Here is a 14,474-nt window from a genome sequence, read left to right as displayed (position 1 = left end):
ACATCTGAATAAAACAGAGTTAACTCTGTTGGGTTCTTCTAGGCTTGATGTGTCACTGCCAAGTTTTGGGCCATACTCAAGGTGGCCTCCTTGAGCTAACATACAATCCAAATCTTCCTGTAAAGACAGGCGCGGGCTGAAGGAGCTTTCAGAGAAACCTCCTTCAACCCAAAGTTTGCTCAGTTGAAGGCCGGAGCTTCACAGCAGAACTGGCTGTGCTTGGCGGCCTTCTCCTTGTGCTCACAGAGATTAAACGATTCAGTTGGCAGCCTGTCAAGAAACCATCTGTAAAAGTGCTTGAAACCAGTATCAAAAGAAACACGCTTATAAAAAAAAAAAAAAAAAAAAAATAGACAAACTGTGTGGGTTATTATTTCAATTACTGCAGTTATCTCTGTGTGACCATTATCTTTCATCTGCCATTTTTCGTATTTGAAAGCAGGAATCACAAAGCCTTCATCTTACATCTCTGCTGGCTTGAATACAGAATTTTATTCCTTTTTGACTCTAACTTGTATTATTAAGTACAATTTTACTCCTGCAGTTTCTCTCTCTTTAAATATGGAACTAGCGGAGGGTTGAGTGTTTGCGAGCGTGATGTTCTGGAGGAAGGACGAGGCCAAAAGGATGGACGAAGGCACAGAGGTTTGAGGCAGGGCCCGGGGTCATCGTCAGGGTTATCTGCCGGGTACAAACGGTGTGATCCAAGGCTCAGCGTGGCTCCTGACCACCCTGCAAGCTGAAACAGAGAGAAAACACCCTCTAACCAGCTGTCGCGTGGTGTTCTTATGTACCAACATCAACATGAATAAACTCAGCTGTCCATCAGCAATGTGACTGCAAGAAATGAACGTAAGGACTCCTCTGAAATGATATGAATAGATTTGAAACATTTAGCACAACAATTGGAAAAAAAATCCCTTCTGATTAAACAACAGAGTAATGTAAAATGCTGCAGTGTGAAGGAGAGCAGCAGTGTGCCTGGTAATTGCTTTAAGTCATATTTTAAGGAAGAAATTTCAAATTTCTGCTCAAAAGACGAAGCTTCTATTCTTATCGCGTAATGAACAATTCATAGAAAACAGGATATTCTAATATTCTTTCATTGTTTAGACCAAACTAGAAAATAATCTCCAGATTAATTGATAAGAAAAAGATGATTAGTTGCACTCGTGGAAGCAGGAACAAACGCGAACACTCTGAGGCTGTGTGATCTGTCGCCACAGGATTTTCTTCATTTTCCGTCAGTTTTCGTTAAATACTTTAGGAATCTGAAAAATATGTGTATTATTTTCCACGAGAAAGAAAAACAACACCTTTATGTCCCTGAATAAAAAAACTGCATTAATTTAACGCTGCACCTTGTTCCAAAGTCAACAAAGTCTGCGGGATGCAGGTAAGTTGTTTTTTTTTAATGTCATCGATAATGATCAATAATTTAACATCAATAGGAGCGTTTTGGACCTCTGCAGTCAGCTTTTGAGGGCGGACGGTCTTTTCTTATTGGCAAATTGCCATTTTGTTAATGCTTTAGCTGCATAGGCACATATTGCAGCAATGGAAACATTGCGGTTAATGAATTACACGGGCACGTTAGATGCTCGTGTTATTTAAGACCAGCGCTTTCACTTTATTTGTTATATTAGAGCAATAAGCCTATATATTTAAATGCTTGCAAGGGAAAAAAAAAGCCGTTTGCTGTGAGATTATCCTCTTTAGTTCAAGCTGATAAAAACAGTTAATGGCTCAAATCTTCATTTTTTTTTCTGCCCCTTTAATTTGTGTAAAATTTCAGTGTGTAAACTGATTCCAAGTACGTTTAAATCCCACTATTTATGCAGAGAATGTAGTAAGTATTTACTGAAACTTGAGAGCACATCAGCCAATAGCGCTGCCATCTCACCAGACCATCTGAGTGTGTGTGTGTGTGTACATACAATGAAACCTGATTCGCTTGAGTGTGTATGCATGTACAGAGTGTAAGATGCATGCCAGTCTTAGGTGTGTGTGTGTCTTAGACAGTATTATTAGTGCATTTAAGCACCTCTCATAGTGAATAAGTGAGAATAGCCTGATTTGTCATGATGTTACATCTCTGTGCAGCAATTTGATGCCAAATGCGAGGATGCAGACACAGAATGGACCAGTTGCACAATTGAAAATCAATAAGAGAAAGTCGGTGACATCGACAGACAACGGCAAGACGGTCACAAATTATTAGTCTTTGGAAAAGCAAACCTAGATTTCTGCAACGCAAAATATTTAAAAGGCGACAAACGAAAGATAAGAAAAACAATACAAGAATATTCAGTGTAATGAGACACGGATTTCTTTCACGGTAAAATTGGTGGCACTTACCATTTCTGAATTAGACACCTGGGGTCATCCACAAGGGCGTCGATTCCCGGCGCACAAAAAAGAGCAATTTCACTGCCCGAAGAGAAAGAAGGTGAAAAAAACCCTTTACTTTATAAAGGAGAATTGAAAAAAATTTCAAAGGCTCTCAGAAAAGATGCTGAAATGATTGAGTTGGGGGGGGGCGGGTGGTTGAGAAAATGGAAGCGTTGAGGGGGCCAATCGGTGAGATCTAAAGACAACAGAGTCTGTATTGGCCTCTGAGGAAAAAGGCACAGTCTGTCTCCATTGCCCAGTGGAGAACACTGATAGATGTGTTTTTGCTGGCATGGGTTATGTTTTTACTCAGGACTGACAGACAGACAGCCCCCATGCACACAGGTGCTATTCAAGGAAACTGTGTAAAAGTGACGTCACTGAGAAAAATCGAGCCCATAAACCTTTTCAGCACTTAAGCTCCGCCCACTACATGTTGCTCTGTTCATATTTTTTTCCCATTTTCTCCATTTTTCTCTCTCTGTATCTCCACATCTCTGCGCTCTTTGTCTGACTATCTCTGTGGGTTTAGCTCTCGCTTTATCAGCCTCTCGGTCCATAAAGTGCATTTCAACAAACTAGGAGGCCATAAACACTTGCAGTAAACCTACAACTAATCTCTTTATCTTTCCATTCCTGTCTTCATCAATCTCTTTATCTGCCTCCATCTCTCTCTCTCTCTGTCACACACTATAGGTTGAACACACTACACTATCCAAATCACTGAGTGTTTGTTTTCATTCCTCGCCGGCACAATATGTTTGTTGGGCTTTTGCAAAATGCACGCAGCTCCTGATGTGAAACCAACAAACGAAGCTTACCCTAATTTTCATAACCCTCCAATTTGGAGCGAGGCTGCCTCTCTTGCTCTTTCTCTCTCTCTCTTTCTAATGCTGAAACACCACTTTGTGAAATTACAGTACAATTTTGAAAAGTAGAAACAGGCAGCAGGCAATTCAGGTGCTCAGCCTCCGCAACAATGGACTGCTGGCCTTGGTGATGGTTGCTAGGCAATGGAGGAAATACAATGGCCTCCTCTGAAACCAAAGGCCCTTAAGTGGACTGACAGGAGCGAAGGCACACACACACATATGTACACGAACTAACAAAACGGAGCGATGCAGGGAGGAGGAGAGTGCAAGTGAAGCCATGCACCTCTATGCGTAGACGCTCGACCGAAATATTGCAGTTGCCTGCTCCCGACCGGGTTGATCAGGCAGGAATTTGTTTGTATTTGGAAATCAAATCCACGGATACGTCCTGGACACATCTGTGCATATATGAACCGTGCCACATGCACGTACTGAAAACAAGTTGAGAGGTCTTTCTGTTTTTGCACACAGCTTGGGAAAACCCGATAGTGGCAGATAATGTTTCAGTCAGAGCGATGTATTGACCAATCGCATGGTCAATACAGCAACAATCAGTCTGGCAGGCTGTCTGCCCCTCCATCTGTCTGTTATTTTTCCTTATCCACCGCTCCGTCCTTGCATATCGCCATTTACCTGCTGCCTCCCTCATCAAACATCCACCCAATCAACCAGCTAATGAATCAATAATCTGAACACAGTCACCACTTCAGGGAACGTAAACTTGCTCAAGTACTGTACTTGAGTACAGTTGTGAGCTACTCGCTCCCTTATATAGTTTATATCTAACACTTCACCTATGCAGATTCAGAATACAATAACAATTAGGATTTCCCCAGGAGGGAATTTAGACATTACTCTCAATCATTTGTCACAGTTCAGTAGATCCAGCGGTTAACACCACTGTATCGCAGGCTGGTAGCAATAAAAAAGGATTTTTTATCCAGGCTCATTGTAGAACAAAATATTAAAACCAGGAAACTTTCCAAAAGATAATCAGAATAACAAAAGGTAAATGGCATTTTCTGTTCTGGAGTGTTTATTCACTATAACATCATCCTGTGTGAGCAGTTTGGACAGGCACTACAAAGAGGTCGAGTGTGTGTTCACCGCTGCCTGATAAATGCAGTGCATGGCTCATTAAAACACGTTTAATTGTAATAAAGAAGAATTGTAAAAATAAAATAAAGACAATTTATGATTTATGGTTCTTAAGGGAAAAAAGTGGATTCTGTGTTTGTATCTCACCCTCAGTTTCCTCTGTGGCCTTCCTCTTTCCCCCAGCCTAGCAGCTCCATCTTTGACATCCTTATATATTCATGATCCCTCCTCTGCACGTGTCCAAACCTTCTCAGGCTCACCTCTCTAACTTTCTCTCCAAACAGTTCAACCTGAGCTCTTCCTCTGCATGCATGTCTCCCTATATACTCATTTCTAATTCTGTCCATCCCACAGAACATTTCCAGCTATCTTTTTCTTTGTGCCACCAACTCCAAACCACACATCATAGCAAGTCTCATTACCAGCTCATAAATCTTTCCTTTGACTCTTTCTTCTACCGTTCTGACACTGGTGATCTCCACCCACTCCAGCCTACCTGCATGCTCCTCACCTCTCTTGTGCACTGTGCCTTGACCCCAGGTATTTAAACTTGTTTTGCTCTCTAATCTCACAACTGATCACAAAGTTGTCTGTGAACATTGTAGTCCACAGAGACTCCCTTTCTTGACCTCACCTGTCAATCACTATTGCAAGGTGTAACCTCAGCCCCATCTGTCACTCCTACTGCCTCACTATCCTCATACATGGGCTGCATCAGCCGCATGCTTTCCTGCCACTCCTGGCTTTAGTTCCGAAGCTAATGGAATATGAAACAGGAATAAAATCAATGCATACAAGACAACTTCAGAATACTATCTAAAGGCTGAAACCTTATCAATGTGCACATCTCAAATATGCAACAAAATATGTCCCCACGCCCCAAACAAACAAAAAAAACCACACTCACAATCTTTTAGTCTTTGCCAGGATACAGGTGGGTTTTGTCTCCATCCGCCCTTGTTCATTACTTCTTAGCGGATGAGTCAGTGTTTGACTGATAGCAGCTGGACGGCCGGAAGCTTTGCACGAAAAGGAAACAAGAGCGAAAAATATGTTAGCAAAGTTGGCTGAAGTGTGAAACTCCAAACTTCTGTTTAGACTTTCTGGTTTTTGAAAGAGCCACAACAACTTTTAAAGGGACTGAAGTGACATTTGCCGGTGAGTTTTCAAGCTGTGCTGCGGCGGAGTAGCTAATTAGCTATCAAGCCTGCTAAGTGACAGCAGCTGTGCCTTTTCCTCAGTGAAGGTTTGTTTAGTGGCAGTTTTATTTGAACGGGAATGTCAAGAAGTGTGCTCATATTTGTAAGTTGATAGGAATATTATATTATTATTTTACATTAGGATGTTATTACCACATGGGCTGCTGTTCAAAGGTCGCGGTTCTTGATTGAGCGGTAGCAGGCTACCAGAGGCCTGCACTACAAAGCAGGATTTAATCTGCATCCGGGTACCTTTAGGGTTAACTCGGGTTTTTTTGTACGACGAAGGTGATTCAGTTTTTTACCGGGTATATCACCATGGCAACTTATGCTGCAAACTAACCTGTTTCGGAGGTGACGTTACAAATGTCTTTTTTATTGTTTATTTTTTAAACCTGTCCTGCGGGCAGAATCATGGTCTGAATGCTTTGTTGTGCCAAACACATTTGCTTTTCCAACACTCTCTGTAGACTCTCTCTTCTTAATGTTTCTATTTTATTTATTAATTTTAATTTATTATTCATATTATTGCCTGTGGGGATATTATGCTGGAGCGGACTGGGGGTGAAGGCCAGATTGGCTAAAAGAAGAAGAAAGCAGAGGAATAGAAAAAGTAAAGGGACAGAACAAAAAAGAGAAAAGGAGGAGGGTGAAGCAAACGGACACGCTGGGCCACTGCTGCAGACCGAGCTCTCACCCAGGAGAGCTGACAATCAGTCAAGGATGGGAGTACCAGTGGGCAGCCGACCCCACTGCATGCTTTCCACTTCACGGTGAGCCAACGATGGGGACTTGCACCTCTGCGAACCTCTCAACACCCGACAGAACCCCCACAAAGAGGCCCAAGCCACCCTAGAACATAGTCTCCAAGGTAGCAGACGAGCAACAACGCCAAAACCCCCAGTCAGGTACCCCGCCGCTAGCAGGGTATATGAAATACGGCTGTAGAAGACGAATATCTTTTTCAAGGGAGAGCTGATATTTTTTGTATCTACAATAAATACAAAAAATGGCACAAAAAGTCACAAAGCACAGCAGAAGTGTTTTTTAGGGAGACAGTATCTACAGTATTATTTGACTTGTCATTAAAACACATTATATTCCATGTCTTTTTCCCTCACAACACTCATAATTCTCTGCTTCTTTGTTTCTCAGTACAGTCTTTCACGTTTTGGTTTCTGTCATTTTCACCGCTGTTCCTCACATTACTGTCTCCCCCAAAAATACTTAAATTGTGTTTTTCAGATTTTTTTTCTACTTCTGCTGTGTTTTATTCAGCCCCTGTTGTTTTTGTGTGGTTTTGCAGCAATTTTCAATTGGTTGATGTTTTCTGAAGTTGCACTGACCTCTCAAGGCCACTGTGTATTACCCCTTCATACATCCTGTTGACTGAAGCCTATTTACTAATATAAAGAAATATATTAGAATTTTAAAAAAGCTCATACAAACATCAGCAATCACTTTTTAGCAGACAAAATGATGATCATTCATGATTTTATCTCTTTTCATACTTCGTGAAGTATGTCTTTGAACTGTTGAAACTTCATGCTTCTTCCCGAGCACTTAGGTCTTCGGGTCAGAGGCTGCTGTTGGCCCCACGTGCTAGGTTTAAAACCTGTGGGGATCGGGCTTTTCAGGCAGTGGCACCAAGGTGTCTTTATGCTGTACAGACTTTATTGACTCATTAAAAAAGCAGCTGAAAACATTTCTATAAAGACGAGCTGCAAATTAATTTGTTTTCTTTTTTTTTTTTTACGTTTTTATTTTATTTTTCTGCTTATTCTCGTATGACTGAGCCATTAGCTTTTTCTGAATTTGGAGGTCAATGATTTGTCAAGCTAAGTGTGTCTAGTGGGGGGAGGGGGGTTTCCAGTTGTGCCAGTTCAATGCAAGTTTGCTCGGCTGAATGTCTGCGCGATGACAGTCTCAAGAGGCTGAAAAACTAAGGCGACTGAACTGCTTTATGGGGTTTTTTTTTAAGACTTTTACTCTCATGCAAAAGGCTTCTTCAGACCTTTGCTCAACTAAAGTGATGGACCCGCTTATTCAAAGAAACTCGAGTATGTGTCTATACAGTCTTCCTATTTTAGTATTTGTTTTATTTTTTTATAAGCTAATTTTATTATAAATACAACTATGTTTACTGTTATCTGTATTTATCCCATGTGATTCTTGTGCTTGTATGTCTGAGCTCTGCAAGTTTTTTACTTTACTAAAAACAAATTTCTTCTGACGTTTGTGCTTTTGGTGTCAGGTAATCGGAGAAATGGATTTCCCACTGGGAAAATGAATGTGGCCTCTCCAGGTTGGAAAAACATCTTAGAAAGTCAGAGGTAATTTCCCTGCATTCATGTGGCTTCTTGGGTTGTTAGAATTCATGAATTGCAACTTTTTTGTATTCATGTGGCATCAACATGGACACAAGATGGAAAAACTGTTTCAATTTTCAGTATTTAAAGTCTGTTGATGGCCGTTTCCACAACGAGAAATAACCTCTCCAAATGTAGCTCACACTAGGTGGACAGCAGCTAAATGTTAAAAACCTAGTAACAAATTAAAGGTAACCTTTAGCAAAAAAAGCAATAATATTAAACAATTATTCTGACAAACCAAGTATAAACTTTCAATTCAGTTCAATTCAGTTTTCTTTATACAGCGCCAAATCACAACAACAATCATCTCAAGGCGCTTTATATTCTAAGGTAGAGCCTACAATAATACATACAGAGAAAAACCCAACAATCATATGACCCCCTATGAGCAAGCACTTTGGCGACAGTGAGAAGGAAAAACTCCCTTTTAACAGGAAGAAACCTCCAGTAGAACCAGGCTCAGGGAGGGGCGGGGCCATCTGCTGCGACCGGTTTGGGTGAGAGAAGGAAGACAGACAGACAGTGAAGACTTTCACTTTATCCATCCGTCTATTATCTTCCCTTTATTCTTATTAAGGTCGTGACAACATTTTCATGGGAGAAAATATAATTTCCTGTGCCACATGTCCTGGTCTGAGCATTTCAAAAACTGCGGATCTTATGGGGTTTTCCCATAAAACCTGTCTGTGAGTGGTCCAAAAAAGAAAATATGGGGTGAGCAGCAGTTCTCTGGTAGAACATGCCTTCTTCATGCAAGAAGCTGTTAGCTGATTTGAGCTAACAGAAAAGGAAAAGTAAGGCAAATAATGAAAGTATGTGGAAGCGGATGTTTGAATACACAACAAGCTGAACTGTGAAGGAGATGGTCTACAGCAGCAGAAGACCACACCAGGTGCAAATCTGTCAGCTGAGAACAAAATGCTGAGGCTACATTTCACACAGGCTTGCCAGAATCGAAAGATTCTGATGAGACTAAGGCTACGTTCACACTGCAGGTCTTAATGCTCAATTCCAATTTTTTGATCAAATCCGATTTTTTTGTCTGCTCGTTCACACTACAACAAAAATGCGACAGCAAACGCGCTCTAGTGTGAACGCTCAAAGCGGCCCGCATTCGCAAAAGAAGACGTCACACACAACGCGCTCTGTTTAGACCCAGAGCAACAGTATTGTTTGACTGATGGCCCTTAATATAAAGACTTCGGACTTTACATTTCCCAATTTTTGCTTTAAGTTATTTTGTTATATTTTGTTACCTAATAATGATCCTTATTGCTGTTTTAGAGGAGCGGTGCTTCAAAGGATAGTTGCAGATTTCTGTCAGAATCTGCAGATTATACAGTACAAATAAAATGTTCACGTTTCTCCAACGTTGTCTTCCCAACAGTTTCACTGACATCTACACTGGATGGCCAGGAAGCGTTCGCGATGTCTTCTCGGACGCTGATAATTGGCGTCTGTCTTGTGTCGGTGACGTAAAAGACGGATTTAATGCGACTTGACCGTTCACACAGCAGTCGCTTTCTAAAACATCGGATATGTATCGGATTCAGTACCACATACGAAAGTGACCCAGATCGGATTTGAAAATATTGGATTTGTGCCGTTCACACTGTCATACCATGATCGGATATGGGTCGCATAGGGTCAAAAAAATCGGATTTGATGAGCTTTCGTCTGCAGTGTGAACGTAGCCTCAGTTTCTGCTTGTATCAACAGTGCAGTCTGGTGGTGTAATGCTGCGGTGGACATTTGGGCCCCTTCGTACTAAGTAAGGATTGTTTGAACACCACGGCCTACCTGAATATCGTTGCTGACCACATCTGCCCTTTTATGGCTGCAGTGCAATCATCTTCTGAAGGCTGCTTCCACCATGTCACCAACCTCAATTCTGGTTCTCAAAAAACAGAGAGTTCACTGCACTCAAATGGCCTCCACAGTCACCAGATCTTCATCCAGCAGTCACCTTCGGGATGTTGTGGAGCAGGAGATTCACATCATGGATGTGCAGCTGACAAGTAAATCTTTGATCTCTGATAAATGTTTCCAGCACATTCTTGAATCTGTGCCATTAAGAATTAAGGCTTCTCCAAAGACACAAGGGGTCCAACCCAGTACAACAAGGTGTGCTGTATAAAGTATCCAGACTGTGTGTGTACATTATTTCCAGTTAAAATCGTGGTCTATGTTCTGTATTATTAATAATTGAGACCGGATATCCATAATAATACTCTAACATGCAGCTGTAGCTGTGAGCACAGGCCCCACCCACCCTCACTTCAAATCTTCCGGTTACAAGCAGCTGCCAATCAGAAGAAAGGTGTGTTAAGAGAATGCGGATGGGAGCTAAAAAGATTGTTTTTGGTTATTATTACTATAATTATTATTATTTGGTTAGATTATTTAGGTTAGTCTGCACCAGTAGAGATTATTTTCAGCTTTGAATCGTGCAAACTTGAAGAACAATTGAAAATACAAAGCTGGAAATGAGCTTAAAAGGTTCCTTTTAATGTCCTGTTTAAACACGTTAAGCAACAAAACAACACATCTTGTTGTTCTCCACTCACTGAACAAACTGTAAGAATAAAACTGAGGCTGATTTTAGTTGTGAGTCACTGCATGTTCTGCATGTGACACATACTCTATATAATTTAAAAAACACACATGGGGTGAACGTAAAAATCTGTTTCTTTTTGGGGAGAATTCAGAATTTTTGCTTCTCTTCACGTGTGATTTACGGAGCAGAAATGTGTGATTTTCCTCATTAAGTTACATGTGAAAAACTGAGCTCAGCAGCAAAATGAAGTCAAATTACAGCGAGGTCTCTAAAGCAGCATCAGTCTTCTGAGGAATATAAAATTGCCACTGTACTGTACTTTGTACTGTTATTTTGTCACAGCCAAATCAGACAAGTGCAGTTTGGCAGGACGCGTTTGACCGGCTTGAATTTAATGATAATGCGACGTATAAAGATACATTATGCTACATTTTTCCCTCTCATTCTGTGATCTTGTTGAAGCATTATCCTGTAGGTTAAACAGAAGTGCATCAGTGAAAATAACATCATTAAATGCACATTGTCTGGGCGTATATCAAATATACTTAAGTGAAATTAGCTGTATTAAGACAAAGGATTTATTCAAGAACACAACAAGACTGATGGTAATGTCTTTATTTCGTGAACAATAGCATCACAATTTGGAAGTGCAGCTTGGATAATTACAGCCTGGAGCTTTGGGCTTCCTGGCCATGCCATAAAAATGAGTTGCCAGGCACATGCTGACCTTTTGTGATATTTTTAAAAACCCTGAAAATACTAAGAAGGCCAGTGTCTCTCTGACGTACTCCCCTTCCCCCCTCAATCTCATTTCCCCCCACACATCTCCCTCATCTACTGGAGAGAAACTGAAGCACCACTTCAAGCCAGCGCTATTATTTGCTCCTTTCGAGGCCCGGCCCCTGAAGTACCGCACTCAGTTAGGACCTGTAATGTAGATTCCATTTCAGCTGCTATTAGGCCTCATCCGTTATAGCAGACCTGCGTGTTCGTTATTCCTCCACTACTCTCTCCATCCTCCACATGCGTCCATCCGACCCCCCCTTCCCCCCCCCCTACACACACCACCACCACCCCTTCCTGCTTTCTGCTTTTGTGCTGCCATCCCTCAACTCATCCTCTCATTCCTCCTCAGTCCTCCACCCATCTGCCCCCCATCCCACCCTGCTATCTCTCCACTCCACATCTGACCACCCCAGTTTCTTCCTCCCTCTCCCCTCCATCCATCCACTTCACTTCGCCCCACTCCCATCCCCAGCCTTGCCCCCAGGGGAGCCCTGCAAACTGCTTATTCAACAATCGGCTGCCATAAAGATATGTAATGACATTTTCGAAGGCAAAGAGGCCTGTGTGGTTTTTAATTCATATTTAATGGCTGTCAGGCTAAATAGCCCACTATCCTAAATGGGAGAGAGGCTGCTGCCCTTCCACTTAAGACTGAAAGCCGTCTGCTTGTGGATATCTGCTGGTTGCACAGAGTTTCTGCTGCAGCAGTCCATTTCTGTTTGTTCCTATTTTGGAAAAATCACTCAAGGCGCAAAGAGGGACTCCACATCTTTAGAAACAAAGATGAATCTTTTATTCATATCTCACAGGATACTAATGATTTAAAAAAGCGTTCTTGCGGTTGAGGTCGTTTGAATGTGTGGTTCTTTTTTTGATTGGTTTGTTTAAAATGATTTAAATCAAAAAAGTTCCCAACGTGATACCCTCAAAATGTGCTAATTTTAACATGCAAAATATATTTAATGAAGGCATGCGGTATTCTACCGTCTGAGTGACTAGCCTTTGAAATTCATTGAGTTGGTCATAATGATCCCCTTTTAATTTGCCTTAGTTTTTCAGGATTTTTGATCCCTCGTAAGAACAGGACAGGAGTTAAAACATTACATTTTCAAAAACTCATTGAAGCTCTGTTAAAATAGTGGATTTAAAAAAACAAACAAAAAACAATGCTTGATATGAGTCTTTGTTTCTGTTGCTATAAATCATTAATAGGAAATTGTTGCAGTTTTTCTGTTAAAGCTATGATATATGCCATCACATCAATGCAGAAATCCACATGATTTTGGCTTTAGATCGATTTGTTTTGTTTCTTTGTTTTTTTTGTTAGCCCTGAAATTTTCATGTAACTATTTTATGTATTTATGACGTTATTAGGGCTCAATAACTTTAAAAAAACCCGAAGCGTATTCGACCTTACTCTGAAGGAAAATCCCGAGCACTGTGCAATTTTTTTGAGGTTTTAAAAACTATTAGAAATAAATACTTTTAATCAACAACCAGAAAAATGCACTTCTGTTAATCAGGGTGACACATTTATTGCCTCAAGTAGATGCAGATGAGTCGTGCTACTACTGAACTACTCTAACTACTCTTAATCACAACAATTGAAGATACTACTACAAATAACAGTATAGTTTTCAAATAAATGTGTACATAAACACATTTGATATCCCTCAGATTTATACCTTAATATTGGCTGAATATCATACACACTCTCTCTTTGTCTGCCTGACAATCTCCTCCTTTTATCCCTCTGAACGCCTGCAAATATCACTTCTCTCCCTCTGTATGTTGCACTTGTTCACAGTCCTGCTCCCGGAGAGTTTTTCTTGTGATTGTGCACATGTTTGGAGTATGTCCAGTTAGAAAAGGCAAAGACATTTCTTTCCTTCTTAAAAATAAATAAATAATGCAGGCGGTGCAGAAATGCTCCCTGTGGAGGGTGAATTTATGTTCTTTCTTATGAAACTTCTCCATCATTAATGAGAGAACAGACCAATAGATCTCACAAGGGAGTGTACTCTCCCTGCGTACTTGCTTCTTGGGTTGTGAGGTGCAGCAGGCCCCCCCCCACTGATGGTGACAGCCGTCCAGCCACACTTTCAAGTCATAAATTCACTGTGATTGTGATTGCTGTTATAACTAACCTCTGGAGTAGCTCGCTTGGCATCTTACTGAAGGTTGTCTCAACAGCTTTAAAATGCAAATGTTTTCATCCTGAATTGGTTGAGAAGAAGAGACGGGTTTAATAAAAGCTGCGCTTCTCTGTTTTGTCTGTTATTTGCTAAACAAACCACTGTTTTTCATTCATTTTGGAAGTGATGTTTGTGTTTGGGAGAAAGTCCTGGTCTTACAAGTGTAGGAGCAGGTGAAATGTAACTACTGTATTCTACCAATGCTTTTATTTTAATCTGATAAAAAACATAAATCCACGTTCTGATCGTATGCTTTCCAGATCTCAAGTTTACAAGAATAGAATTCTGGTGTTTTCATTTTTATCCATTTGTCTCTTTGATGGACCTCAAGTGTGCGTCGGCTATGAAGTTAAATATGTCACAAAATGCCAGAGCTTGTCTGCATTTTGCGACCTGTCTACCTTCCCATTGGATAATCTTGCCCGGCTGAATATATGGACTGTCATATATGAGAGCGCTGTGCTGTTAAACCCAGGAAAAATCAGAGGATGAAAAATGTGCTTTAACCTTAAAACCTCTTGCTGATTATTTGTTTATAAAATAAAATCAGGATAATAAATGTCAGTTGCTGGCATTTAGTAACTGCTCTTATTGGTAAAGAGTAAATAAGCAGGTAGTGGTTTGGCATCATAATTCAGCGGGATGTCTGGATTTGTGGCGTTTCCCTTTTTTCCCCACAGAAAACAATTTGCTGTTAGTTTTTGGACTTCATTTGATTGCATAGATCTGATTTAAATATAGTGTTTTGGTCCAAACTGGAATATTTTGTGCAGACACGTACAGTAATCTCACCTGGTTAATCGTTGAAACTGCAAACCAAACTAAAATCTAAATACTATACAAAAAAACCCCCAATTAAGACTCTTCCATTGCTATGAGCGTGTGCTAATTAGCAAATGCTTTACTAAAAACTGAGATTGCACAGCAGTAAATCCTCACATTTATGTCCCTGTCATTACATTGCAGACTGTTCTGTTGAGAGAACCAGTCGATTTACTCTTCGT

At 40.7% G+C, this 14,474-nt stretch overlaps 1 long non-coding RNA gene across 1 annotated transcript; it reads right to left on the bottom strand.

Moving 5' to 3' along the window:
* Positions 1-404: 404 nt before the first annotated feature.
* Positions 405-5,829, bottom strand: LOC118455004 (uncharacterized). The gene is made up of 4 exons (XR_015719790.1): positions 5,714-5,829; positions 5,269-5,380; positions 2,359-2,430; positions 405-739 (listed from the first exon to the last, which is right to left on the bottom strand). It is a non-coding gene; the product is annotated as an uncharacterized LOC118455004 (long non-coding RNA).
* Between the last annotated feature and the right edge of the window lie 8,645 nt (positions 5,830-14,474).

This window comes from Neolamprologus brichardi, chromosome 11 (assembly GCF_056152115.1).
Source record: "Neolamprologus brichardi isolate AB-2024 chromosome 11, ASM5615211v1, whole genome shotgun sequence".
Classification (NCBI taxonomy): domain Eukaryota; kingdom Metazoa; phylum Chordata; class Actinopteri; order Cichliformes; family Cichlidae; genus Neolamprologus; species Neolamprologus brichardi.
The sequence above is the reverse complement of the archived record's forward strand: the minus strand, read 5'-3'. Positions and strand labels throughout refer to the sequence as shown.